General features: G+C 48.2%; 1 long non-coding RNA gene and 2 pseudogenes across 1 annotated transcript; 1 reads left to right on the plus strand and 2 right to left on the minus strand.

Moving 5' to 3' along the window:
* On the plus strand, positions 1-23,893 carry LOC116659623. The gene is made up of 3 exons (XR_004315007.1): positions 1-76; positions 15,720-15,724; positions 23,882-23,893. It is a non-coding gene; the product is annotated as an uncharacterized LOC116659623 (long non-coding RNA).
* LOC102504647 overlaps positions 1-24,281 on the minus strand; it is a 95,130-nt pseudogene that overhangs the window by 22,185 nt on the left and 48,664 nt on the right.
* Positions 8,446-18,393, minus strand: LOC116659616 (annotated as a pseudogene).

Here is a 24,281-nt window from a genome sequence, read left to right on the forward strand (position 1 = left end):
AGCAATGACAGAAAACCAGCAAACGCATTGAGTCTGCTGCAGGCGGGGTGTGTAGGATGTAATTCAGAAGAACAAAGTGGATTCCCACAGAGACTCAGACACCCTCTGTTTAGTGTGTGTGTGTGTGTGAGAGAGAGAGAGAGAGAACTGGATATTTTATAGCATAAGCCACAGAAACCAAAGGGCAAAGGTTAAATATGTTAGAATAAATTGAAGATAACTTTTTGATTAGAGCCACATTTCAGAAGGAATAAATGATTGAACACTTCTTAAAAAATCAAAGGGTGCTGAATTTTGTCAGGTGCTTCTCATGCATCAGTTGATAAGATCACATGGTTTTTCTACTTCAGCTTCCTGGTGTGGGTCACACTGGTTGACTTTCAAATATTAAGCCAACCTTGCGTCTCTGGAATAAACCTTCCTTGGCCACGGTGTGCAGTTCTGATCCTGCAAAACTGCATTTGCTAGCACTTTCTTGGGGATTTTTGCATCTATATTCATGAGGAATACAGTTTTCCTTTCTCATACTGTCTGTGGTTTTGCCATCAGGGTAGTACTTGCTAACACTGTATTGAGAAGTATCTTCTTGTTTTCTGGAATAGGTTGTGTATTCATTGGTGGAAAAATTGGTGTTAATTCTAATTCTAACTTAAATGTTTGGTAGAATTCTTCAGTGAAACCTTCCTGGCTTAGCAATTTCTTTTTCAGGAGTTTTGAATTTATAAATTCCATTTGTTTAGTAGTTTATAAGGCTGTTCAAGTTACCTTTTTCCTACTCAGTGAGTTTTAGTCGTTCGAGTGCTCCATCTCACCCGTGGGATCAGATGTGTGTGCATAAAGCTTTGGGGGTGGCCCTGTATTATCTTTTAACGTCTGAATTGTCTGTAGTGATGTGCCCTGTTTCATTGCTGCTATTGTCATTGTAGTCATATAATAGAAAAATGAGCAGACAGTGGAGCATTTGTCATGATCTTTTGTAGAATAAGATCTTAATACTCAAAGAAATCATAATGGAAAAATGTTTTTCAGAATAAACCTTTTTAGTCTTTTGTGTCATAAAAATGCAGTGTATTTGTATGAGATAGAACTGGGTTAAAACCTGAAACCTAAATGGAGTTCATTCAGGTTTATAAATTCAAGTTTCTGATGGCAACTTTAAAGCCCCATGGGTGAACATCTCGGAGTGTCCGCTCCCTAAAGGCTGGGAGCTGTCAGCTCCATCTGCTCCGCCGCACCTCACACATGCCCGGCAGTGGACACTGGACACTAGGCTCTTGTCAGATGGGTGAGCACATGTGCCAAGGCCACTGGACCAGCAGGGCCACCAGTATCTGTGACCCTCTCTGGAGGATTCCCTCCTGCCCAGGTGTCCTTTGGGGAGGCCTGCTGCTCCGCCCCCAAAACAAGAACATGGGTCCTTTCAGCATGGCCGGCTCTGCGGCCCCTCCTGGCTGTTGTCAGGGTCACTATCCACTTCCTAGCCACTTCTAATAGATCACTGGTTTTAAGGTATCTGTAGCTGCTGGAACGCTTTTCCAAACAACAACTTACAGGGAAAGCTAGGAACAACCCAGATGTGGGAGGACAGCTGCGCTGACACGCACAAAATGAGAGCGAATGGCATAAACACTGAGGGAAGCAACCAGACACAGCAGGCTTATCGTGCTGTTGGTTTCACTCATGTGACGCCCACAACAGGTGACATTAATCCGAGGGTCAGACTGGAGAGGAACTTCCTAGGGGAGGTGACGGAAATGCTCTGTATCTTGATCAGAGTTTGGTTTACACAGGGGTATGCATTTGTCAAAACTCACGGAAATGCACTGAACACTTGTGTGTTTTGCTCTGTGTAGACTTCAAGTCACAAGGAAAACGTCAAACCAGCCGCAGGGGATGGGGCCTTCAGACTGAAGACGGAGGCTGGGTGCCCGCGGCCGCCGGGCCACCCTGCGCGCGCCCCACGCAGCAGCTGCAGCCAGTGCTGAGCCACTGCTGTGTCTGCTGCGGGGATTCTGACATGTCCATTTTAAAGGAACATTTTTAAAGCCTCCTTAGGTATAAAATGCAACTTTGCTTGGAATAAAAACATCAAGGCTCTGAGAGGAGGTTTACATGTTGAAATGCCACAACAGCAGTGCTTTGATGTTTTTGTTAGCAATTCTGTGCAGCCATCTTAAAGCATCAAGACACAAGGCTAAAGTTCAGAAACCAATTTTTTTAAATAGGTAGTGAAGACAACCGGTGTCATTACCTGCTGGGTGAGGATACAGGGATTTCCTTTTTTGTTTGTGAAGTTATTTTTTAAGTCCTCACCACTTTTTCCCCACATCCTTACAGCTTTGGTAAAGGCAGTGATTAAAGGTCACTTGGTTTTGGGGGGAGAGGGTATAGCTCAGTGGTAGAGCATATGCTTAGCTTAGGTCAGTCCCCAGTACCTCTGTTAAAAGAAGGAAAATCCACTCCCCCCCAAAACGTCACTTGGTGTGGACACCAGTCTCACACCCTCTTTCATAAGGGATTGTGTTTTACGTTGCAGGCATGCCTGGCGCCATTCACTTTCTGTCCGACATCCTGGTCCCAGAGACATTACGGTTTCCGGCATTTGAACTTGGATCTTCACAGAGGGATGCAAAGGTGCAAAGACTACAGAGAGACCCAGCTGGACCAGAAGCCGCCAGGCTGCTTAACGCCTGACATAGAGCCAACTGTGAATCCTGAAAGACGGAGGAACAGGAGACAGCAGACACCTTCATGGGCCCGTGTCAGCGTGAGTCAGAGCCGTCCCGTCAGCGTTCCGCACCAGCGCTCCCCTCACCGGTGTAACACACGGAGTCTCCGTGCCCAGCTCTCTGTAGTGTCTGCACGTCTCTCGGTGCCCCGGGGCCTTGGCAACAGGTTTTGCAGCTTTGACATTTCTCAGGGGAGGCCGGTGGGGCCGCCCAGGGACCACCCCCATCTGGCAAGAGGGAGGCAGGTCATGGAAGCCCTGGTTCTGCTGTGTCTCCTGACCAGCAGCAGCGAGGGTGACCCCCATCACTTGGGCACCTCCCTGCGCATGAAAAATACTTGTTGGGCTGACTGCTGAGTAACACGCTGAGGGAAAGGCAGAGCACTTGTGGGGTAAGGGGAGGTTCTATTTACAGGTACAGCTGGGCTGACACCTCCCCACTTACCCACTGCAAGTGCAGCCTCCGACTCCCCAGTGAGCCACTTCCTAGCCGCTGACACAGGCAGCCCGCTGACAGCGGCTCCAGCTCTCAGGCCCCGAAGGCAGCCGAACAGGATGTACAGAAGCTGCTTGAATAGTTCTGATGGGTGTTTGAATTCGGATCTCAGAACATCTCACAATGATTTCTTAGATTAGATTAGTGTCCTCGAAAACGTGAGTTTTTCAAAGAGTGTGTGTGCACAATTCCATTTTAAAATGTGAAAGAAGAAAAGTCGATGTCCACAAAAAGCACATGGGTTCTCTGGTTTGGTGCCCAATAAAGATGGTCTTGTGGTGACACTCGTGTGGTCTCTGTTTGTTCTCACCTGTGCCTGACTCTGAGAGTGACAATCAGGAGCTTTGGTCACTGTTTTGAAGATTGTTTTCTTCACTTAAAAATACGGCCATTGCTCATGTTACGATGTACTACAGAATCCATTAGAATGGCAGCTTGCTTTTTCCAAGGCCCTTCAAAACCTGGGTAGTCTGAGAAGGGAGGCCTGTCGTGAGCTTGCACGTGTGACAGGCCTTTCCGCTCCCAGCGGCCCTGAACAGTCACAGCACTGCGGGGGGTCACGGCACTGCTGGGCACTGTCATCACCACTGTATGACACAGGAGAGAGCCAGTGGCCTTGCCCAGGGTCTCAGCTGGAATGAGGCAGACGCGGACGGTTCTTGCCAAGGGCCATGCTTCTGACTTGTACTCAGTACCTCCTCCCCTGTGTGCCCAGCACAGAAGGGAAGAAACTGAAACCTGGGAGAGGTCTTGTCCTCTTCCCGCACCCACCCTCCTGGCTGGGAGGGACCCTCGAACCACCCGGTGCAATTCCACATGCACTGCTTCTGTGTAAGGCGGCCTCAAAGCTCTTGCTTCCTTGGCTAAATTCACAAAAGCAGGACCGAAGTGTGATGCACAGCTCCCCTGAGCACATACACAGCCTGTTCATTCTTCCCAGTCTTTTGCTGCAGCTTCAAGAGGCCTTTCTTTTCAGGTCTTAATTTTCCCACATCATGTCTGGAGGAGAGAGTGCGAGGTGTCAGTTCCAAGATGACTGTCACCCGTGATGCCTATCAGAGAAAGGCTGCAGGCTCCTTCTAGGTCCCTTGAAGACCACTAGATGGCTGGGGTCTGCTGACGTCCGCCTCACGGATGCCACTGCCCCATTTCCCGCTCCCACTTGGGAGATGGGAGGCTCGGTTCCTACATTCAGCAGGTGTCTGCTGCACGCCTCCCGCATGCCAGCATCGTGCTAAGTGCTGAGAGGCAAGTACTAACAGCGCTCGTGCACCTCACAGTCCAGCCTGGCGACCGCCAGGGGGAAGTGAGCGGCCTCAACGCTCAAGCTTCGGAGAGCCGTCCCCTGGCACAGCCTGGGACAGCTCCTCTGCATTTGGCATCAGGGGTGGTGTGTGGGGTAGCAGGCCTCCCAGTGTGCACTGGCAGGTCACAGCAGGAGGGGACCACAGGGGAGTGTGGTCAGTCCAGCCTTGCAGTGTGACACCTCTGGCACGAGGCTGCGGCAGTCCCTGTCATCAAGGAGCCTGCAGAGCGGAGGTCACAAGTGGGGACTCGAGCCTGGGTGTCTCTGTTCATCTCAGAGCTCAACCACTGGTATGACTTGGACACGCCATTTCCTGTAAGGGTTTTCTGTGTACTCAGGACAACCTTGTTTGGTTAGTGGGACGATTGAAGTGAACGGTCAGATGGAGACGGCGTGTAGCGCATGAAGCACTGTGAAGGGGAGATGAAGGTGGCGGTGTAGGGCTTTCACTGGAGAGACAGGCTTGCTGCTCTGCTGCTCCGTGGTGAAAGGAAACCCAGACCTGCCCAGCTCCAAAATCCCAAGCACCTGGTACCGCTGCTCTGCCTGGTAGCTCCGAGCCTTCGCCAGCAGTGTGTGCTTGTGTGCGTGTGCCTAGCTGCCCCAACGTCCTTCAAGGGGAAGAGCTGCCACAGGGGCAAGGAGGAACCAAGCCACAATTTCAGGCTTACGCAAAATCTAGAAGTCCAGAGAGGCTGGGCTCTCCGTTCCTCTGGCCTGTTCTTTGCTCAGTGCCCCCCGGAGACCTTCGCGGTTCTGTACCAGGTGGACCTGTGGCTTTTGTAGGATCGGCCATCAGAAGCAGTGCTGGCTGTGTGTTAACAGGGATCCTTACCCCACTATTTAAAGTGTTGTCCATGAGAGGACAAAACAAGCACCAAGCACCATCCACCTACAATCCTGTGAACACCCCCAACAGCCCCAAGAACTGACTCAAACCATTTCCTGGCGGAGGCCCTGGGAAAGTCATCAAAGGCTTTATGCTCGCCCGCTGGAGCTGCAAGGAAGCTGACAGACAAGAGCAGCCCCCCCACCCCTCCCACCCAGCGGCTCTCCAGGAGCAGGAGGCGGCCTGCCCCCTGCAGCTGAGCCTCACGTGTCTGAGGGATGTCTCTGTTCTGCCCTGACACTGAAATCATAGGATGTTCAGAGAATTCTGCACTGGAAGTCACTTTCCTAGTGAAGTTTCAATCATACTGTCTTCCAGCTTCCAACAGTATTGCCTGAGAACCTGACAGCCACAGTGATTCTTGTTTCTCTGTGATCACTTTGCAAGCTGTAGAATTTCTGTCATGATAACGAGCCTGGTCCTGGGTTCCTGGCAGGCCCTTCCAATCTAGAACCTCCTGTGTTTCAATCCTAGGAATTTTCTTTTGAATTATTCTTTTAATGTTTTACTCTTCTGCCTTTTGCTTTCTTTTCAAAGAAATTACAGCTTTATTTCCTAGTCCTTCTACTGTGTGTTCCTTTATTTCCAGTTTTCCTTGTTCTTGGGGTAGCTCTTGTGTATATTCTCTCCTTATTTCTCATTGCAGTATCTTACCCCTTTGAGGATGTTAATTTAGCTTGTCCTGTTCAGGAGCAGAGTGAATGTGTATGTGGAGGGGCAGGGGTTGCAGGGGAGGAGATGGAGGAAGGCCAAGCCTCTGAGGAGTCCTAGGGCCTGAAAGGCCGTTCTGAGGAGTTTCGCTTTTCCTCTGGGTGGAGTAGACAGTCACACAGTTTTTGAGCAAAAAGAGGACATTATCTGATTAATGCAGGAAAGGGGTCATCCTGAGCCAATGCCAGGTGGGAGAAGGGAAACTAGAGGGCTGGTCCAGGAAGGTGGCTGGTGGGCTTGGTGAGAATGGTTAGACTCTAGATGTGTCCTGAAGCCGGAACCAGTAAGATTTCCTGACCGTCAGGTGCAGAGCAGAACGAGCAGGCAGACTTGTCTCCAGAGTGGCCAGGCCCCGGGAGGGCACTGCCAGCCTCTGAGATGTGGGGAGGTCAGCCAGGTGGGTCAAGGTCCACTACGGCACGTGGAGTCTGCGGGGCCTGCGCTGACAGGGGGCTCAAGGGAAATTTGGGAGGAAACTCACTTTGGAGTCATTTGCATGTTGGTTATTTAAAGCTACGTGCCGGGCGAGCTCGCCAGGGAAGTGAGGGCAGAGGGAAAACGCCACATGAAGCAGCGGGAGGACTTTGCTCCAGCAAAGGAGGTGAGAAGAGGCAGTGATGGGGTGGGGGTCTGTCCTCCTGGAGCCCAGGGAGGAAGGGAGCCGTCAGCTGTTTCAGGTGATCCTGATATGGAAGGGAAAGAGGAATGGCCCTTGGATTCAGCGGCCTGGAGGTCATGGGTGAATCTGTGAGCAGCAGACACCACTAAAGGAGTTTTGTTGCAAAAGAGGAAAGAAAAGGGGCCACAGTTGGTGACAGAAGAGGAGGTGGGAGCCAGCGCCCGGCAGCAGCGCAGCCAGGAAGCAGCCTGGGGAACAGGTGGGCATAGGGCGAGGGTGGGTCATGGTTGGGGGGATGAAGTCCTCCGAGTTCTTCAGCCTCCTCAGTGAGGTCAGGAGCGAGGCAGCATCTGCTGAGAAGATGGAGGGGGAAGAGGGAGGTTGGAGGAGAGGAAGTGGGGGTGCTTTCAGGGGAGCGGGGGAGGGGAGCGACTCAGAGGTCGGGGGTCACGCAGAGGGTTTGTTGAGATGCGACTGCCGGGCTAGTGTCCGATTCCGCTGGTCTGGAGCGGGGCCTGAGCGTTATCCCCTGACTGGTGCCAGGCTGGCCCTGATGCTGCCCCGGGCCCCCGGGCTTCAGGAGAACACCCTCATAGCTCCCTTCCTGGTTTCCCTGGTCACTCAGGATGGCTAGTCTGCTGTGCCAGCCACGTCCAGCGTGCTTTTAGTTGATCTGAATTACTTTTCCTGCTTGTGGGTTGCAGTTTTTATCTTTCATATCAGAGGGTCTGCTGATTCCGTGCTGTGGACTCTGACTGGGACTTCTGGTCCCCGTGCCTGAACTGGCTGGACCTTCAGTCGGGGAGGTGCTGGCATCAGTCCCTCCCGAGACGCCCAGTCCCCACCTGCAGTTGGCAGGAAGGACCCTGTGAGGAAGAAAGCTGGACAGCCACCCTCACTGGATGGCACCGCGACCTTCACCTAGATCCAGCGTCCTCTGGGCCAGAGACCAGAATTCTTTCAAGAAAAGGCGGCTCCGGTTTGGCAGAGGAGGGGAGGGGGCCGTGACGCTGCTGGGCGGGTGGGGAGACATCTGGCGTCTTGAGGGGACGTGGGCCTGGCTGCTGCCCCAGGGGGCTCCCACCCTTCTTGCTGTGGGCTCAGGGCTCCCGCTGCTCAGTCGCTGGTCCCTGGCTCATCTGCTGTGGGGCTTCCTCAGCGTGCGGCTGTTTCCTCCCCCTTGATTCCAAGCTCTCTGGGCATCCCCTGGGGCCCAGGCTGCTCACCAGCTTTGGGAGGGGCCCGGGTGCTCAGCCCCCAGCTTCTCTTCCAGCTCCTCAGCTGGGTTTGAAGGGCCGGGTGTGGCCCAGTGTTTCTGAGCCCCCAAGGGCCTTCATCACCCGCATCTTTCCGGGGCTCCTCCTGAGCGGTGCTGAGCACCCCGCAGCATCACAGTCATCACGCCCCGAGCAGAGCTGAGCCCTCCTGACACCGCTGAGCCATATCCCTGCCATGTGTTGAAACAGGGTCTAGTCAAGGGGGATGCAGTTGTTTTTTGAAGTTTTCTCACATTGAATTCTCTTACTAACATCTTATTTTTGATTTTGTCCCACATAGAAATCCTGTTTATTTTTGTCAAGTAGGAAGAGTCATAAATGACAAATGTGAAGTGTCTATAAAACACCATAGTTTCTCAGTTGTTTGACCATCACAAATATTTCCCATCTCTGGAGGAACAGCCTTTTTTTTTTTAATATTAACACACACTTCTTTTTTATTATAATAAAATCAGGCAATGGTCTGACAATAAAAAGGCTGCTTATGGAATACTGCTGAGTTAAACTTTACTTACAGGATGTTAAATCCTTAGAACTACAGTTTTCCCTAGAAAAAGATTAATGGAAACATCAATTGCTTTTCGGACTTGATAGTTGCTGCTTCAAAAGGTGGTTTTACACAAACACTAAACTAAAAAAAAAAAAAAAAAAAACCTTAGAACACGATGAATTGCTTTTATTTCTGTATGCATCCACATCTCAGCATTTAGTGGTCCTGAAAAGAAAAGTGGAAAAATGCAGCAATCTGCCAGGACGTCGAGCCCGCCAATGCGGGGGATCTGCCGTGCAGTCCGAGTTCATCCTTAATCCCTGCTCAGGACCGTGAGAAGCAGCAGCACCAGAACCAAGGTATGCACTGAATTCAAGACTCTTTTTGTTCCAGTTGTCAGATTCCAAACTAGACCCAAATGGACTGCAAGGATGACCAAGCGAGAGCCCTGTTTTAAACTACCTCAATTTTTAAATGCAAAAGCAATTACAGGGAAAGAAACCAATTCACTCAGAGGGACTGTGTGTGCTCACAGGTGCGTTCTGTGGCCTTTCTCCACATTTAACCACCAAGGACTCAGAGTTGGCAGGTCTGAGCAGCCCTGGTGACTGCTCTTGTCACCTTATCAAAACCTGAGCTGAAAAAAAAGCATCTGCTGATGATGACAGCAGAGGGGGTCAGGCCGAGGACCCAAAAAGCGGTTCCCAGGCCGGTGGAGAGTAAATAAATGTGGTTCCACAACTAAATGAGGGAGGTCAAAGACTATTTCCAACCTTACCTGATGGCTTCTGGCCAAAGCAACGAAGTGTCATGGAAAGAAAGTGTTGGGTGGTGACGGTGCAAAAGGGACTTGAAGAGGAAGGAAAAGCGGCACCCCTCGATTAAGGTGGGGGGAGAAGATATGGGGAAAGCCCTGAATTTCTCACCAATGGCCAATTTCAGAGGGGAGCAGAGGGGGCTACAATCTATGCTTCGGCCAAGGGTGGTAGTGGAGAGTGGGAAAGGATGACAGCTCAGAAGGGGGGCATCATTTAAGACTTAAAGAAATTAGGGATGCAAAGTGCCCACACACACCCAGCAGTAGTCCCACAGGCTATGACCTGAAACCTTCACATCTACCCTAAGCAGCCACCCCAAGCTGGAGGGCTGCTGCAGGGAGGAAGGGAAGCAGGGGGAGGGGGAGAAGGCAGAGACCCCAGGCCATGTCGTCAGCAGCAAGGTGACTGTGTGATGTGTCCTTTCACAGCTGAGTTACATGTGCCCACCAGTTATGATGGGAATCAACTTAAATACACTTTCTTGATCCCAGAAGCTCAACTATGTGGACAGTGGTTACACTTAACAGGATGATTTGTTACAGGACAACTTATGTATTTCAAATGGACAAAAAATTAGTATCATTTACAGGATCTCAAGATAAACTGCCTTTGAGTGGGAGTTTCCTTTCCAGCACTTTGAGGTCTATAAGACGTATCTAGAAAATGTACTGCTGTGGGAAATGAAGACTGCTTAAGTCGAATGGGGAGCAAGGGAGGGCCTGTGGTTCTCCTTTGTGATGAATTGCTGTGACACTGTCCTTTGGGTGGCCGAGGGGGTTTCACGTTTCCCTTAGATGTCGCTAGGTGCCAAAGCTCCTGCAGGACAACTCTGATGCTTCATGAATTCTGCCATTTTGCTAGCACTGACATGGCTCTTGGGTCACCACCCCATTAGAACTAGTAACTCCATTCATGGTAATTTTTGTTACAAATCTTACAAAGAGGGGTGCTTCTGGGTATTTGGGTCCACATTCTATTTTAAGGATGTATATTCGGTTTTCATAAGTCATTGTCAGAGGCCCAATTATCACTCCTGTCCATCTTGTAAGTGCCGTGTCTTCGTCATCTTCTAGACCCCAGCTGACTGTGCCATCTCATACTCCTTTCTGGCCTTCTTTGAGTTCTTCCAACAGTCGGAAATTGCAAGGGACTTTTACTCCCAAGTCCGTGGTGGCTGCCATCTTGAGTCACTGTCACTCCATAACAGCCCTTAAAGATCATCAAGCACAGAAGCGAGTGGCTGGGGGAGGCGGGAACAGAGAGGAAAGGGGCCTGCAGCTGCCAAACCGCCCGCTGCCCCTCCAGCCAGGAGAGTGTCAGGCCTGCAGCCACGGGCCTGCCTCCCACGCCGGGCAGAAGTCTGGGAGTTAAGTGCCCTGGGGAGAAGAAGTGACCGTGCAGGGTCTGGAGACTGACAAGCACGATCCGGACACCAGGCTCTCCGGGTTCCAGTCTGGGCTCTGCCTCTCCCTACTGCCTCACAGGGTTGTGGGGGATGGCACAAAACAGCCCCAGGAAAGCGCCCAGCACAGTGCAGATATCCAGTAAGTGTCACTTTTATTGTCAAGTTAGGGATTAAGTAACTGACATCAGATCACTTTTTAGGGGAAAAAGTCTGTGATAATGAAACCTGTGTGCGGGCATAACTTCGGGGCAGTCAGGCAGCCCCAGTGCTGGGCGGGACAGCTTCTGCAGTGCTTTCTGCATCTCCAGCAGCTTCCCTGATTCTTCCAGGGCCCTGAGGCCTGCCTTCTGGGAGGTGCTGGCCTCTCCACGTCAGCACGGACACACACAGTGTGTTCTATTAATATTTTATTACTAACTTTAAATGAAATGTAATCTATTAAAATACTGAAGCACTATGTTGTACACCTGAAATTAATACACTGTTATAAACCAACTGTACTTCAACAAAAAATAAATGTGTAAAATCAGCACGTTTTGGAGTTCCTGGCAATCCTCCCAATGACCACTCCGGGGATACAGCAACAGGCACTCTCTGCACGTTTATTCTAAGCTCGCATATGGTGAATGGCCATAAGCACCTGAGTGCACTTCCTTCCCCATGTGCGATAACCACGTGGACCACCCGCTGAGCTGGTGTATCCCCACGCCCAGCCCTGAGGGAAGCCTGTGCAAAGGAGCTGCAGCCATGTCTTGCTAGGTGGTGACTCAGGGTTGGGAAGAACTGCCCAAGGGGACCGAACTCCCGGGTGTGGGGCAGAGGTTCAGGCAGACCCAGGTGTGCAGGGGTAGCACTGGACATCTCAAGCTCAAGGATGAAAATGGGACTGATTTCCATTCTCACTGAGAGGGGAGGGGAGTGGAGGGAGATGAGCCATTAGAATGCACAGTAGAGTAACATCACGGTCAGAGCGCGGCGGACAGGGCGATCAAGGCAGAGCCCGAAGATGTGCTCAGGATCTAAGCATTAAATCGTGCACATGAGCTCTATGATTCTTGTTTTACACCTGTTTGAACAGGCATGATTCTCAGTGCTTCGGCCTACGAAAGATATACTTGAAAGAAAAACAGAATGTACATGTTACAGCTTTGCCCCCTAATTAATTAGGCAATGACAACTGATTGCTATCTGGAGACTAGTAGACACTGTGTAACTTTTGATGGAAAGACACACTACCACCTCTGCAGTCGACCTTCAAACTAAAACTAACAAAACAAAGCAAAACCTGAATCTGACCAAGCTCCTCTACACAGCAGTTTACACAGAATACAAACATCATGGAGATATCTGAATCACTGTGGTGATGGAGATGCCACCAGCAAATCCCAGACTGTAGGCACATCTGCAAGGAAAACAACCTGGCTTCTTCTACAGGGAAACGGCAACAACAAAAGGATAAAAACAGATGGAGGGAGAAACTATAGATCTAAAGAGATACAGAAATCAATATTATGATGTCACCTTATTTGGATGCAAACAGATGATTTTTTAAAAACTGCAAGACAATCAACAGAAGTGTAAACACTGATTAGACTTTTAAAGATACTGAAGATTATTGTTGATTTTAATTGTGTGGTAACACTACCTGCTGCATTGCTTGTGGATGAAATGTTTGGGATTTGCTTCAGAATAATTCAGGGAAGGGCCAGAAGGAACAGAGATCGAGCAAGTAAAACTGGCCTGAACTCAAAATTGTTGATGCTTAGTGACGGGTGCCTAAGAGTTCAAAGAATCTCTGTTCCTTGGTGTTTTCTGAAATTTCCTCTAAGTGAGACTGGAAACATGGGTCTACCTACAGTGGTCCGGAAAGAACCCTGGGAGAGCAGTGCTTTGACCTGCAGCAGCGGTTGGGCAGGAAGAGCTGAAAGGAGAGCCCGTGTCGTGCAGGACAGGGAGACAAGGCGTGTTCTCTGGGGAAGGCGGGGTGCGCGCCCTGCAACATGGAAGCATGGTCTTTCCACCACCCTGAAGGCCACACTGTTTCCCAAACCATCTTTTCAGTCTGATAACCTTTAATTGCTAAGGACAAGTCTCCAAACCATCATCATAGCTCTAGACCAGAGCCAACAAACTGTAAAACAAGTGAATGTATTTATTCATCCAAGGGTATGGCCTTCCCCCAAGATCCTTGCAATGTTAATCTTAGCTGTGTACCATGTTACCCCAAAGTTCAGTTAAAATCATAATAAACATGTCTGCTTCTGTGGGGCAGAAACTGAACAGCAACTTAGCCAGCACTTCTGGCTCGGGGTCTGTCACGAGGCTGCAGAGCAGATGGCACCAGCAGCGGGGCAGAGGTCCAAGGCGGCACGCAAGCTGGTGCTGCGAGCAGGGGGCTCGGCTCATCTCTGCTCATCTCCTGGGGCCAGCGTACAAAGGCTCACGTCCTTGGTGGCTTGAAAAACAGATTTACTGTCTCAGTGCTTGTGGCTAGAAATCTGGAATCAAGGTGTCAGCGAGGCCAGGGTCCTAAGGATCCCGGGGAGGATCTGGCCCATGCCTTTCTCATAGCTTCTGGGGTTGCCAGCCACATTGAGCGCTCTGCCCTGCAGACACGTCGCTCCAGGCCCTGCCTCCATCCTCACACAGGCTCTCCCCGTGTGCTCCTGTGTCCCTCCTCCTGGTCTCCCTAGGACACCAGTCATACCGGACTATGGGCCCACGCTGCCCAGGGTGGCCTCACCCTAACTAACGGCATCTGCAAAGACCCAATTTCCAAATAAGGTCACATCCTGAGGGTCTGGGAAGGACCTGAATGTGGGGTTGGGGGGCTTGTGTGCTCAAACAGACTACACTCCTCACATGGGCCTCTTCACATAGCTGAGCAGTCAGAAGACAGGGCAGCGGGATTCCCCAGTGCAAGAACCCAAGAGCCCAAGGTCATTGTGTTCTGGCCAGACACCATTTCTGCGGTACTGTGTTCAGAGGGGAAGGTCTGGACGAGGCACGGATAGCAGGAGGCAGGGGCCTTGAAGGCCACCTTGGAGGCTGCCTACATGCTTCACAGCCCTCCACCTGAGGAAACACACTCGGCCCCTCCCCGGGCCCCACAGACACTCATTCCACACTGGCGGCAGCTGTTTCTGGGCTGCGGAAGAATGAAGCTCTTCAAAGAAGGGCTTCTGTCTAAGCGGTTGCCTAAGGCATGACCCTCGAGTTTCCTCTTAACAAAACTTAACGAAGGATTCCACAGCTGCACTCCTGTCTTCGTCTTTATACCGTATTCCCCCGACAGACCCTGGGTGTTGTCTTTGCCTGGAAGCCGTTTCTTCATTTTAGCATCATCCGCATCTGGGGGTCTGAGAATTTCTAGAATCAGCAAGTCCTGGCTCCTCTGTGTGTAGCGGCCTCTGGCAGCGGCTCCCTGTCACCCACTTCGCAGTGAAGACTGGGAAGCAGGCAGACAACCACCTGAACGCTCTCACCGGAAACCTCTCCTAAGTCTCCTGGTTCATCAAGTACATTTTCTACTTTATTGGAAGAATCACGCGTGACAGGACTATTTTAAAAAAACATTCACCGTATCTGTTAAACTTTCTCCCTCTCTCTCTCTCCCACTCTCTGCACGCACACACGTGCACACACCCACCCCTGCTGCATCATTAGAAAGTTGTAGGCATTACGACTCGTACTTCATCATGCATCTTCTAAAAATAACACGCCACGTAATCACAACAGCAGTGTCACACCTGAGGAAACTAACAGTAACTGTAACACTGCAGTGCACCCACACTGTGCCCGGTTCCCCCGCTGACCCGGGAATGCTGTAAGTCTGTGCTGTTGTTTTCAACTGGGATCCAATCTAACTTTCTGCTCTATGTTTTGTCAATCTCTTCTAACCTAGGACAGTCCCCACCTCACCTGCTTTTGTATTTTGTCTTTAATGACACTGTCTGAAGACTCCAGGACTGTCATCCTATAAAGCTCCCCCGTGGGTCTGTCTAATCCTCTCCCTGTGGGAAAGTGTTCTGCCGTCTCCCCGCTCCTGTAGCTTGGAGGTTAGGTTAGGTTTGTGACCATGAGCCACAGATGAGTATCTGAGTTTTAGTTGGTTCAATGAAAATGAACCTACATCTTTAAATGCAGTTCCTGATCTCCCCAGCCTCGTTTCAAGTGCCCAGTATCCACACGTAGCCAGCGGCTACCATACTGACAGTGCAGATGTCCCCATCACCACAGAAGCTGGTTGGATAACACTGCTCCCGATGCCGTTACGTCCAGGTTGGACGTTTCTGGCACAACTGCTTCTTAGGTGACATTTGTGGCTCCACACGGCACCACATGCAGAGGCCTGGCTCGGAGTCCCGGGTGCTGAGGGACTTGTAAACTGCACACATAAGTAGCAATATCGCACACCCACCCCATCCTTCTCTGGTCCTGTCAGCCAGGATCTTACATACTGTAATGGAAGAGGTTTCTAGGGAAAGTAAAAATAAAAGAATTTTAGAGCTGAGAGGGAACTTTGGTATTATTTCATAAACAGCTGAGGAAACTGAGGCCCACAGAGTTTTAAGACTTGCCCAAGGTCACTGATGCTAGCTGGAAGTAGAGAATGATCTTCAACAAGCATTTTCTTACTCCCAGCCACTAGATATTAGTGGCAACTGAGGTCAGTTGGTACTAACACTACTAATAGTAATCACAAAATACTTTCTATTGAGTACTTGTCAGTATTAGCCACTGTACTTCATCCTTAAAATTGCTTCACATGATTCTCACACCCCACGAGGAAGCATTTATAGAAAACCTCTAACAGGAATTTATTTTTTCAGGTAATAAGAAACCTAGAATTGGTTCACCAGTTAAGTAGCTCAACCCTGTGAAAGCCTATATCTATCTGTGGTCACCTTCGCCTTTCCATCATGCTCACAGGGTAGCTGCTGCAGCTCCAGACATCACATCAATGATCCAAGCAAGGAGAGAACGTGAACATGGCAGTGCCAGCATCTCTCACTTATGACAAAAATGAAATCTTTCCCAGAGACCCAAGTAACTTCTACAGTACCTGTCACTGGCCAAGCCTCTATCCCTACTGCGAAGAGACTGGGGAAATGAATATGTGGTACAGCCCTTCTGGCTTCTGTAGAAGAGACAGGGAAAGGATGAGGGCTGAATAAACCAAGCAACAATGGAGGTGTTGCATCCTCACGGGTCAGATGAGGAAGCTGATGCTCAGAGTGTGAAACATCTCACCCGCAGTCACCCAGGGAGTAAGTGGCCAAGATGCCTTGCACACCAGCGCACGTGACTAGTGAGGCGCGCTCACTGAGGAAAGTGATGGGGATTTTGATGCTGCCTGGGTCTGGGCAGGTTCAAATACTTCAAGGGTAGGATGTGTGTGCCCTCAGCCAGCAGGGGAGGGGCGGCCCAGGCAGTGACGCTGCCACCTGAATAATGACCTGAAGAAGGATGTGCAGGAGAAGAGCAGCCTGCTGGTGCCCACAGCCGTCCGGGGAGTGGACCACTTGGAGGACGTGTACTTTATGCATGATACGCATTAATGCTGTAGTTCACATGTCTATGTACTTAATGCTACATACAGTGCTACGTTTCATATCCACTTCATAAATAGATACTTAACGCTATATTTCGTATTTCCCCCCAACCTTCTCTTTTCTATGACATCTTAGTCTTGCCAACCACACACCCTTCAGGAAGATGTTTTCTACAGTTGGTGAAACATTCATGTAATAAATGATGCAAATCAAACAAAAATGGGGCTTCTCATTCCTCTTCAAGTTGGCGGTTGTACATGGACTGATGATCACATGCAGTGTCAGCAAAGGCCAGCAGGACACATCAGTACAGTCTTCCTCATGGAAATAGGTGTCAAAAGCTTTTAAAAATGTACATAAAGATGCTTTGACCCAGCAATTTAAATCTAAGATTTTATTCTAAGGAAATAAACGTGAATGGACATAAAAAATGGTCACAAGCATGCTCAGTACAACATTATTCCTAACAGGCAAAATTCAGCAACAACTTTGGCAGAAAGGGCAAGCTGGAGAAATATATTAATATTATAAAGTTAAAAGTGAAAGTGCAACTATGTGGAAAAGCAGGGGGGATCGGGAAAGTGAAACAGGTGATGCTGGGAGGTGCAACTAGGCAGAGATTCACACGGGCCTCAGTTTGGTGTCCTGAGTGGGAATGTGTGTCCATCTTACTATTATATTTCATCTGCATCATCCACAGTGATGTCAACAAACTGGGAGGCATCACAGTAAAGACTGATTTTTCACTGGAACCACCATCTTGCAGTTCGTAGGTGATCTCAGCCTGGGGCAGTCATCCAGAATGAGGCTCTGACTTTCACCGCCCAGGAGTCCCCCACTGGAGTCCCGCATCCAGGTGCCAGGGAGGGAGCACGCTTAGGCCTGGCAGGAGCTGCAGCATGACCCTGGTCCTCTGCAGCCTCCCCCCACTGCCAGCATGGCCCCACCCTGCCTACACATCTTATGCAAGAGTTAGACTCATTATTCTGTGCGTAGACTATTTTGTTATTTAAAAAAGGGAAAAAATGGAATGATCCCAAATTCAATCAGTGTTGGGTGGATTAAGTCAACTGCAGAGCACCGTTATGGTGAGATGCTATTTAACTGTTGCAGGGAAGAGGCAGGGGGATATTTAAATGCCAGGGAAAATGCGAGAGAACAACAGGTGATGAGAGGTCCTGCGGTGTGTGTTGTCAGAGCAAAGGAACTAAAAAGTGACAGAAACCAGACTAGAAAGGACAGGCCCAGTTGGCCCAGGGCAAGGTCAAGGCTCCACGGGCTTAGCTCTGCCCCCTTCAATACCCCTGCCCTTCCCCAGCCTTTTGAAAAGCTGTGAAAGCTCAGTCCCTGTGAAAGGCTCTGCACTTTGGCTTTTACAGATACTGTCACTAAAACAATTTCAGTCCAAGTGGCAGTGGACTGGTGGGGGGACGGGGGTAGCCTGTTTCTCAATAATATTAAGTTATCACAGAATTGTGGTCTAGGTTCCTGCCAATTTTCTTCTTTTGAAAAAAAAAAAAGGTAGTTGGGAGAAAAAACACAATTTGATCCAAGATCTTGGATGCTAAATTTGTAGGTAATTCCAGTACACACTAATATGTCTTATGTAGGAAAATGAGTAGGAGGAAGCTCCCTAGAAATTCTTGGTTAAGATGGAAAGTTAAGAGTTACAATGCAACTCAACAGACCTGAGCTCCGGGGCTGCCCCTCCTTGGCTGGCCACTCAGGGCCTGCTTCTAGCACTTTAAACCCCCAGCGCCCAGTCACTGCTAAGTTCTCCTGCATTTCAAGGACTGAGCTGAGAGGCTGCTCAGTGAACCACCACCATCACAAACACACATACACACACACACACCCATTCTCCACATGATCAGACGTCTCAGCCCACTCTCCCCGCAGTCCATGTACTAGGTAGAAATTGTTGATTCTGATGAGATGCTCCTATAAGTTGGTGACATAAATTAATCTGTTTAACTTGCTTTAAGCCAACAGCTGGCAGAGCACTGAAAAATGCTCTGGGGGGTGTGGAGAAAAGGGAACCCTCCTACACTGCTAGTGGGAATGCAGTTTGGCGCAGCCATCATGGAAAACAGTATGGAGATTCTTTCAAAGACTAAAAATAGACTTACCGTATGACCCAGCAATCCCACTTCTGAGCATATATCCAGAAGGAACCCTACTTCAAAAAGACACTTGCACCCCAATGTTCATAGCAGCACTATTTACAATAGCCACGACATGGAAACAGTCTAAATGTCCATCAACAGATGACTAAAGAAGATGTGGTGTATTTATACAATGGAATACTATTCAGCCATAAAAACCGACAACATAATGCCATTTGCAGCAATATGGATGTCCCTGGAGAATGTCTTTTTAAGTGAAGCAAGCCAGAAAGAGAAAGAAAAATATCATATGATATTGCTAATATATGGAATTAAAAAAAAATGAAAGAAGACAAATGAACTTAAATATAAAACAGACACATAATCATAGACATAGAAAACAAACTTGTGGTTGCCAGGGGGTGGGGCGGGTGGGAAGGGAAGACTGGGAGTTCGAGATTTGTAGATGCTCACAGGTATATATAGAGCAGATAAACAAGTTTATACTGTATAGCACCGGGAAATATATACAAGATCTTGTAATAGTTCACAGTGAAAAAGAATATGAAAATGAATGTATGTACGTTTATGCATGGCTGAAAAATTGTGCTGTACACCAGAAACTGACACATTATAAACTGGCTTTGCCTCAATACAAAATAATAATAATAAGTTACAACACAGTTCTTGGATCACTGTACTCAATCGTAATAGTCAATACAGCTCTGTAAAAACCAGTTCACAGCTTCCATGTCCAAGAAAGGAAACTCACAGGCAAGGATCATCTACTGTGTGCCACATACCACTGAGGTGCTGCACACCTGCTCAGCCTGGCTCCTTCTACGTGAATAGAGGTTGGGGTTGGGGGAAAGTAGGAGACAGGCTACAGCCTGTGGTCTTGGAACTGGTGATGCGACATGGGGAGAGCCGTGAAGCTGATGAAGAAAATGATGAAGTCTGAGTCCCAAGTGATGAGTCCTCTGTAGTAAGGAGGAGCCCCAAGCCCTCAGTTCAGGGACACAAAGGGAGAGACGCGCACGGAAGGAGAAGGTCTGGATGCATAATAAAGGTTTTATAACTGCTGCTGCCCAGTGAGTCCCAGAGGGTAACCGTGAGCACTGAGCAGGGAGAAAGGCTCCTCCAAAGAGTATCTTTAGCTCAATTTGTGGGAGGGGGCGCAGGGGGCAGTCAGGCACCAAATGAGTGCAATTACATGTGCTATCGCAATCCTCACAACAGCCCTTTGAGAGTTACTATCCCCATCTTCCACATGTAAAAACTGAGACTCAGGAAGGCTAAGTAACTTGCCCAACTTCAAACATCCAGAACACATTCCTAGGCCTGACTCCAAAGCCAGTATTCTTTCTACAACATCTCCTTGTGTCTCAGAGACTAGGGAACAGGGAAGGGTCCCCTGCTCCAGGCTGCAGACTCAGCCAAGGGGACTACAATACCATATGAAGCAAGCCCCAGGTTGGGGAAATGAGAACTCAGAGCCACTGTATCTGAATATAAAGTAAAATCAACTTAAAAAGACACTTTTTCACAACAGGCTATCACTGTATGTTTATAAGCAGAGTATTCTGCTGTGTGACAAAGCACTCATTTTCTTCCATCAACTTTTTCTTCTTCACTTGTTTCTGTAACTGAACGTTGTGTTGGAACTTCACTGTGTTAGAGTAAAGTAGAAACTTTACGGGCTTTGACCACCTTGACAGCTAAACACAGAAGACAGAAAGACCCTGAAATGTACATGTTGCTATCCACATTACAGGATTCCCTGGTAAGTGGGGGGAGGAGCATGAGGCTTAGACCTAAAGTACAAGCAGGTTCATTACTGATCCACAAATGGGCCGTGGAGCAGTCAGACAACTGCCGTCTTCCTCACTCAAGCCCACTTCCAGCGCGGGAGTAAGGAGCCCTGCACCCTGAACGCCGAGGGCAGGATTAGAGAACACTCTCCCTGAGTGCCTGTCAGTCTCAGAAAAGGTTCTTCTTTGTTGCACAACATGAAGTAAGAAAGAAGGTAGAGAGAGGCCCAAAATCTCTCTCCAGCCCCACTTTCTATCATGAGGGTTGGAACAGAAACCTGAGGACAGGGGTGACATGCATCCGCCCCAATACATGCCAGGCTTTTAGTCTTTTGGTATTTATTACGGTGTGTTTCACCGGCATCACACTAGTCGATTTTTGGTTGCTTGGTGACAGGCTTTTAAAAACATTTTTGTAGTGGTGTTTTAGTCTGTATTCAGAAAAAATATATATCACATTTTAGCAAACCATGAGGTAAAGATTTTTGAAGTATACACAATAAAGAAAAACATACCAGTGTTAGTATGGGTGATACGCACATGATGAAGAACCATACAAAGGGAGGCTGGGAAAGGATGTCACAGCCACTGTAAGAGCCAGAAGCCAGCCGGGCCGGGCGGCCTGCACAGCGCTGCGCCCGTGCCGCCCCGCACTCTGCATCTTCCTACACAGAGCTTCCCTCTGGGATGGCCGATGGGTGTTTCACTTCTCACTCACAAGACTAGCAGCGTGAGTCAGGCAGCGTTCCATGCAGCACCTAAGGTCAAAGTTCACTCACTATTCTCTTTCCTATCACCACTCACGTCCAGTCATGTTATCCAAAGCAGTTCACCAGACTTTATGAAATGAATCCAAAAACAGGATCAACAACATCAAAATGTCTCAAATATGAGCAACAGGAAAGTCTTGTTATTCAAATTCCTCACAGCTAAATCCCCTTGCAATTAAAAGCCCACAGAAATTAAAATCAAAATGCCTCATTCCCAATTTCATACAACTGTCTCAGTCTCAGCCAGAGGGCATTACTCAGATGCCGGGGGCTCTTACCCCTGCAGCTGTGTCCTAGGCTGTCCCTCCCAGGAATGGATGCATTTTCTGCATTTTCTCCAGCCTCTTCCAAGTTAATTCAAATCTCTACTCAGCTCTACTCTCCAAGAGGTCAGTAGCCACAAAAGAAGTGCAGCTCCACTACAGAAGTTACCACAAGCAAAATCATAGTCCCCAAATTAGGTGCATGGTGCAAAGCTGTTCAGCACTGCTACTGCCAGCCAGAGCGTGTGGCAGATAACCTAACGGTACCTGTGCTGGAGACAGCGAGGACCTGAGAAGGGTCAGGTCTCAATCCCACGGCAGGCCAGCCACTGCGCCAGGGCCAAGGCCACAGTCTGGAATGCTGTTCACTGAGCAGAAACTGCCCAACGGCTGTGCTTCTGCATGTTTATTATGTGTGTGTTTCTTTGTATTTTTCCGTGTTTTGTTCTGTTGGCTGAGGCTTGTGGGGCTCTCCCCATATATTTTGCCTACTTTCTCTCAGAGGGTGACATTTTAGATCTTATGGCCATCTGAGAAAAGTTAGATATTCTGGTTTGTTCATTTCCTCTTGTCTGTTATCTCATGCATGATTGTGGTCGAGAGAAAACCTCTACTCCCAAATTCCTCCAGGTTCTCTTGTGAAGTATCCTCTTCTCTAAGAAAATACGAGGAATGGAGTAAGGACCACCCTTAGCACTATGTTTTAACTTAATGACTTACAAAGCTCTATTTATTCTGATACTAGTAATTGTCATCACTCTTCCATAAGCCCTTCCTCCGTACTTAAGCAGGTTGAGTTGTAGTTAGGCAGTAGGTAACCAGAGCCAAAATTTAAAACAAACAAACAAAAAATTAAAGCACCAGGATCACAATAAGGGCCAGTGAGTCAGGATAAGCCTGTACACTGTCGTGGGAATGGAAACCGGTTCCTTTGGAAACACTGGAAAACAACGCAAAGATTCCTCAAAAAACTAGGAGTAGAACGCTAAAAGATACGGCAATTCTAATTCTGGCTGTTTATCCAAACAAAACAAAAACACTAATTTGAAAAGATGTATGCATCCCTATGTTCACTGAAACATTTTTACAACCACCAAGATACAGAAACAACCTAAATGTCCACTGATGGATGAATGAATAAAGAAAACATAATACACACACACACACATATATATATATATCCACATATATATGACATATTTATATAGGTATATATAAAACAGAATAGTATGTAGCCACCAGAGAAGGAAATCTTGCCATTTGCCACAACATCAACCTTGAGGGTACTATGTTAAGTGAAATAGGTGAGGTGAAGAAAAACAAATCTGTGTAACTTTGCTTTTATATGGAATCTAAAAAGCAAAACAAAGAGCAAAACTTGAATTTGCCAAGCACCAGCAACTATGCACACAGCACCTACGCTGTACTAGGTGTTAAGAATCATCTATAAATGACATAACCTGTACAGTAGGGAGGGCACAGGTCATATACCAATATAAGGCCATTTTATATACGGGACTCGAGCATCCATGGATTGTAGTATCCACAGGGGATCCTGGAACCAATGCCACATAAATACTGAAGGATGGCTGTATTATTTTAGGGTACATTTAGATATTCTGTTCATCATGTATTTTATTTTTTGAAAACTTGAAATTCATTTTTGAATGTATTTTTTCAAATTGGACTTTTAAAAATATTGCACTAAAATATCATTAATTTTATTTAATTAGTTTTGGCACACCCTCAAATTTTGTGTGCCACGATTCCCTCACTCTATTATGCATCTGCCTTGAATCAGAGGCTTGAAGTCAAACATCATTTCCAGGTATGGCCAGCAGAGGGGAGCAAAGGGTAGTAGAGCCAGTGCTAAGGAGGGGTAGGCATTGTCTCTCCTCAGTCTTTCTGGAGGTAAAAACCAGCTAGCAGGGAGCAGAAAGTCCAGAATGCCACAGTCAGGAGAGAAATTACACGGACAGCAACCCAGAATGAAAATTAGGCTGAGGCAGCAGTGGAAAGGTTTAGCCACAGTTCACAGCCAGGTACCTGTTGTAGAGATGTGAGCAACTAGACCTCAGACCACTCCTCCCAGCCTGTCTGCAGCCCGTGGACTCGCTCCTTAAAGTGACAGGCACCTGCTGTCCATGCTGGGAGCTGATCACACTTCCTGTCATGCAACCAGCAGTGGCTAGTGGTTCACAACCAGCCATGTTGAGGAGAGGGTGGGGTCTGGGCACCAAATGCAAACACACTCAGTGAGAGCACACACACATGTGCCAACTAAACACCGACCAAACCAACCTACACATGATGTGGCTTCGTATTTTTCTTCTGTCCTTCAGGAGGGAAACATTTCTTGTCTCGTTCAGAGGGAAACATTGCTTAGTTGCGGAAACACTGTATGACTTTGAAATTAGACAAACGTGACTCTAGGGATTGTTAGCTATGTGGCTCTCAGTTACTTAACTTTACTGAGCCTCAGTCCCTCCATCAGGAAAACTAGAAATAAGGATTCTTAACTCACAAATCTGCTGCAAAAAAATGACACAAGGTATTGAAACTGCCTGGCAAAGAGCTTAGCAACTGGGAGTTACGCTGTCAACACCACTCCCTGTTCTGTCTCCCTCTCTTTGGTCAGGGAAGACCACACATGACGACTTGCTAATTCTGAATATAAAGTCTCACTGTCTCCTAAAAGCATAACTAACATGAATTGAGAGGTTACAGTGCTGGATACCGTAATAAGTTTTCACAAGTATTATCTCATTTAATTCTCATCACAACCCTATAAGGAAGGTACTTTTATCATGATTTCTATTTTACAAATAAGGATATTGAGGCTTTACAAGTGTACCTGGCTTTCCTAGTCTTCTCAGGTAGGTAGTAAATAATGAAGAGGGATTGAGAACGAGGTAACTCGGTTCTAGAACATATACACCTGACACTACACACTCTGTTCTCGAGTACAGATATTTAATCAAATATTTAAAAATTTAAGGGAAAAATAGAACTAAGAAAGTTGATTTTGCAACATGCTT

Source organism: Camelus ferus, chromosome 24, assembly GCF_009834535.1.
Source record: "Camelus ferus isolate YT-003-E chromosome 24, BCGSAC_Cfer_1.0, whole genome shotgun sequence".
NCBI classification, from domain to species: domain Eukaryota; kingdom Metazoa; phylum Chordata; class Mammalia; order Artiodactyla; family Camelidae; genus Camelus; species Camelus ferus.